Genomic DNA, 5486 nt, shown 5'->3' on the forward strand with positions numbered 1-5486 from the left:
GCCTGCACAATACTTGGTGATCTGCATAGTATATGGGTGCAGAAGACTAAATCCCTGTTTAGCAGCCAAAACAGTAGTACCAACACATCTGCACTTGCCCTGTCTCTGTGATCCCTGTCTTTGCACAACTTTCCTCCATCCTCTAACACCAGGCAGGCAGCACTTTGCATCCCATGGTGCAGTCGCTGCCCCAAGCAGGAATATCACCCCAGCTTTGGCTTTCTTGTCCATGCAAAGCCCCTTGTGCCCTGGGTCATCTCTGCCACCGAAAGGCAGCCCAGCCAAGTGGAAGTCCCTTTGGGACTGTGCTGGAAGCTTGTCTTTTCCAAATACGTCGAAAACAGAAGGCCAGGGCTGGATGCAGGTTTGCTGAGATCAGGGCTATTCTGGTGCAGACAGGCTATGTGCTGCTGATAGGGAGGATTAATGAGCCAGGCTGCTCATCCGTTGCAACTAGAAACAACACTACAACTATTTTGGTGCCATTTCTCTTAATGGCAGAGAACTCAAAACAGTTTATCAGCCCCTTCTGTATCTCCATGTAATCATGGCTTTGTTAAGGATAGGACAGTAAACTGCCATATGTATGCACTGCTCTTCATTTAGAACCACAGTACGGAGGACCATTCGCTAATGCTCAAACAGCAGTGGAAAGGGGTTTAGTGAATGACACTTAATGAGACTTCAGTGTTTTCAGTGTATATAGGACACCTGGACACAATAAGGATCTGATTTGCTCCAGCTACAAGGAGAAGAGCACCTGAAGCAAATCATATTTATCACCAACTAGCTGAAGCTTTAAGAAATGGATGGCTCTGTGACATTGGTAAAGCAAGAGAAGTTCTAGCTCCTGGGCTCTGTTCCTCGCTCCAGTGCACAAGCATGGACATCCCTCTCATCTGCCCCAGCTACAAAATGGGATGGATAACACCCATGTAAAGGATGAGGTCCTGCCTCCTGCTTCCACAGTGTCATTTACAAGTATGGGTGATACACAGGGGCAGAGAGAACTCCCAAAGAAGCCCAATCCTGTCTTATAGCCAACATACTATGTTACATACAGCTCCTATAGAGCTGTAAACGTTTTCTCTTCCTACATTCGCTGACATAGGTTCCATATATGTGATTGCGTACCAAATCCTCAATACGCAATAAAACAGCTGGAACACAGCTGGACTCCACACCGTGACCTGCTGTTCAGTGGAGCCCTCACCACTCCAGGATGAGAGCTGAAAACCAAGGAAGGTTTGGAGAAAGAGCACAAACTGTCCATATTGTCCTTATCAGCTGTTTGCATCCCCCTGGAAACAGATCCCTACAAACTGCTATTGATAGCTGTGAGAGTTTGGTCTCAGGAGCTGAAGTATCACAAGACAGAGCAAAGCAATGTGAGGCAGATGCACAGCACTGCATTGGACATGGATGCCTTGAGAAGAGCTTTCAGATGGATGCTAGCAGGGCAAAGCTTTGTCAGACCTTGTTCAGACCTCTGAAAATGCAAACAGCTGCTGGCAAGCTCCTCAGCCAGCTGCCAATATCTCATGTTTTTCACACCAGCATCTTCTTCCATCACCCCAATGGATTTAACAAATGACAAACATGCTCTCACAGAAGCTGCTGCTTACGCCTCTGGCTACATGTTTTGTATCTATCTGTACACAATCAGGACCAGAAACAAATCCAGTGTCTCTCTACTCAGAGCCCACAAACCTCTGTCCATCCTTATAGCAACTTACTACTCTGCTCTACAATGTGATCTTCTTTAAACGCTCCACTGGCATCTGCCAGAAGTGCAACCTGATATGAAAAGCCCAAGTGCCAGACAGCTCCTTCATCTCTCCATGACAAATAAATCTTCATGATAAATCCAGGCTCTCCAGTGTCACCTCTTATATATAGACAATCAAAGGAGCTAAGGTACAGAAGTGTGAAGACAAGGCATACGAGTCAGATTACACTTAACCTCTGGTTTAGTGCTTTTATCTATCAGAACTAGTTTGTTACATGTTTTAACTTTACTCCCTGATTCAGGTTAGGGTTTTTTAAGTGTTTATGCACTGCACTGAACTCTCCCCTCCCAGATACAGCAGTCTTTATCCCCTGGAATAAGATTTCAGGTTATTTTTCCTTGTCACTTAGATGAACCCAGACCTGAGGCAGGAGCTCACAGGCTCACTACTGACAAACTCACACTAGAGCTGAACAAACAGGCATCTCATGGTGGAAGATTTAAGCCAGACTGGATCCAGCCAAACTCAACATGAGCTCAGATAGCTTCTGAGGCAAGGGACCACATCTCTGCATACTCCAGGATACTGGCTCCATAAAGATACTAAGAACAGATCAGTCTCTGAACCAGCAGCAGCATTTCTGTCTGCACACTGGGCAAGTCCTGGTGAACCAGCCTCCCACCCTGGGCAGCACCAACAACACACCCAAGTGCTACCCACAGGTGAATGAAATACCCACTTTGTCATCCCAGCAGCATCCCGTGTTTCTAGAACAAGGTGGTTGCAACCTTTCAGGCAGGAACTGCTGCAGGAGAAGGTATTGGGTCTGGCCTACCTAGGAGAGATGCTGCCTGGATAATACCTGAATCAAACCAGGAGCCCACCAGAGTCACTGAAAACATTCATCCCGCTGGAGTATGGCTTGAAAATGACTGGATTTAAATTGCTTGTCTCTAGTCTAAGGAAGTGCGGGGTTGGGAAAGATGCAGAAGACAGCTAAAGCAAGACAAGAAAGGAGCCTGCTCCTCCGTCTGCTGCTCCACTGGGACAAGAGTCCAGTAGACTGGAAAGAGCAGAAGAAACACCTCAACAAAAGCAGCACCTGATTGAGCAGAGATTAACATTGCACCCAGCAGTGGGAGGATGCCGGCGGCTGGCAGTACCCAGGACCACTCCTGGGAACACCTCCCTTTGCTGCATGCTCAGGGGTAAAACCATGGCTCTATTTATCAGCTCCTGAAGCCAGGCTGTGCTGAAACCACTCAAAACCTCTGCACCACCAACCTCCCCTGTGCTACCTACAGAGGCAGCAGGTAAACACACCACAGGAAAGCAGATACCTGCTAATGAGACAGCCATCAACCGCTTGTTATCTTTGATTACCCCCTTAATTCAGCCGAGAGACAGCATGCTTTATTTTTGTCCTCCCTCCTGAATCAGCATCTCCAGTTCCCAGAGGCTTCCCTGCTGCTGGGAGCCAGCTCCACCATGGGCTGAGGGGGACCTGAGGCCAAAATGTCCCCACAAGTGTGCTCAGCACTTTCCCACCCTCCCTGTGGCTCCTATCTCAGCCTCACTGGCTCCTGTGTGTGCTTTTGAACACATCTCCCTACAAGAAGTCGGTGGCAGATCCTGTGACCATAAGGTAACAACACACTTCCTACACGATTGCTTCATCTTGAAACACTCCTGGCCTATATGTGTCAAGCGGGTAGAGAAGGGACCTCTGATTCGTGCTTCCCTGAAGGATGTTAGCACATTTGTGAAAAGCAAAGTCATAGGAAACCTCAGAAAATCAACTGACTTGACAAAAAGGGGGATTTTTCAATCCCTGGTGTGACCCAGAAGGATAAAGCTTATGTGATATTGAGCACAGAAAGCTAAAACAACCTCTTGATCTGAAAGTCCAACCTTAAAATTGAGCTAGCCTGCAAGATCAATGAATTGACCAGTTTTAGCTTTAACAGATTTACAGCGAGCATTAGCACTCTCACACACTGACAGCTCACCATTTGGTTGAGGACCCAGTTTGTAAAGAGAAGGAAATTCCCAGCCAGAAGCAATACTTGCTCCGAACACCCTGATACTCTTTGCAAGCTGCATCTCGGGGACCTGCTCACAAGACTCAGGTCTTGATGGAAATGCTCTCAGAAACAAGTAGGGGTCTGCCCCAAGCTCCCAAAGGGGACAAGTGGAAAACAAAGTTATGAGGTAATCCATTCTCCAGGACTGTACCTACTGCAGCACACCTCACACACAGTGCTGACACTGAGCGGGGAAAAGCAGGTCCTGTCCATGCTGACACCCATGTGCGCACATCAAGGGCTATGGACTGATCTTCCCAGTGTGGGCTTTGATTTAACAGTGCCTCATCTTGGAGAGGCTGGGAATGCACTGCAGCCAGCAATAAGTGAAAGGGATCAGTGACCAAGCCTCAATTCTGACCTTGAAGTCAGAAATAACCTTTCTGGAGGTTTCTGTGGTGAAGCAACACCAATATCTGCTTAAGCCCCTTCACAACTGTGGCACTCACCCTCCTTTCAGCCTTGCTTCCTCCTAGAAATGAGGACAAATCTGTTTTTCTTTCTCCCTGACTAGGAGCGTGATGCTCAGACAGGGGTTTTCTACTGATACACAGCCACGTACTTGCAGCGCACTGTTATCAGGTACCCAACAAGGAGGCATCCCCAACACACGTGTATACAAACAGGGCTCCCAGGTCTCATACAAACCCCAACTGAATTTCTCCTGCCCTCAGGCATAAAGATGTCAAGTGATCCATCACTAACTTAAGTAAATTCTGCCTCAATAAAAGCATTGCCTTCAGTGGGACATAACCCTCCTGAGCTCCTCTCCTCCAGCCCAGCTCCAGTCCCTCCAAGGGAACACGTCTGCACAAAGGAGAGTTTCCTCCAGCCCACCTCTGCTACTGCCAGACCCCACAGCAAACTCCACTCACTCACACCCTCACATTGCCCTGCTCCATCATCTCCAAGTTCATGACACTGGAGAACAAAACCAGGCACTACTTCTCACCATGAAAAGCACAAAAGCTGACAAGTTTTTTTTGAGCAAGGCTTCCAAACTCCCTATCTATGCATGCAGCACCAGCGCTGCTCAGCCCTACCAAGGCAAGCGCATCAGATCCTCCCCTACTGGTAACTTACTCAAGTCTGTGAGGGATTTACTTTGGCTTAAATGAGAACCAAACACAGGAACTTACATAGCTGTGAACTTGATCCTGATCCAAGGCAGCGTGTGGTGGCTGAGGGTGAACCAGAGGATGCTCTGAGTCACACTGGTGTGGTAGTTCCTTACTCCTGCTGGAGATGTTCACATCAGGCCATTTAGCCCAGGGACAAGAAAACAGTACTAATAGGAAAAACTGTCCTCCTTTGTGCTTAGGAATAACCTGTTTTCCTGGTAGAGCTTATGGCCATGAACACATGCTGCAAAGACCAACTTTTCATCCATCCCTCAGCCCTGCTGTAACTACTTTTACTTCTCTGTCAAGGAACAAAGAAGTTTTTCTAACCTCCTCAAACAAAGAGGTCCTAATGAAAGTAAAGGGGGAAAGAGGAGACCATCCTTCCTCCTGGAGCACCAAGGCTCCCAAACAGCAACTTCCCTGTCCAACCACTCAGCCCCAGCAGCTATCACAGCCCAAGAGGTTTTGCCACAGGGCACCATGTTGCCAAGTGCATCTCAACAAAAGGACCAACACTGATTGTATTAAAAAGCAATTAAAAAAATCAA

At 47.7% G+C, this 5486-nt stretch overlaps 1 long non-coding RNA gene across 2 annotated transcripts in view; it reads right to left on the reverse strand.

Moving 5' to 3' along the window:
* Positions 1–5213, reverse strand: part of LOC134157106 (uncharacterized) — a 180367-nt gene extending 175154 nt beyond the window's left edge. For both annotated transcript variants that reach the window (XR_009962183.1, XR_009962184.1), the window contains exon 1: positions 4954–5213. This is a non-coding gene — a long non-coding RNA (uncharacterized LOC134157106). The remainder of the gene's footprint in view (positions 1–4953) is intronic.
* Between the last annotated feature and the right edge of the window lie 273 nt (positions 5214–5486).

The sequence above is a fragment of the Pezoporus occidentalis genome, unplaced genomic scaffold, assembly GCF_034315485.1.
Source record: "Pezoporus occidentalis ecotype Australia unplaced genomic scaffold, CSIRO_AGI_Poc_V1 ctg93, whole genome shotgun sequence".
NCBI lineage: Eukaryota > Metazoa > Chordata > Aves > Psittaciformes > Psittacidae > Pezoporus > Pezoporus occidentalis.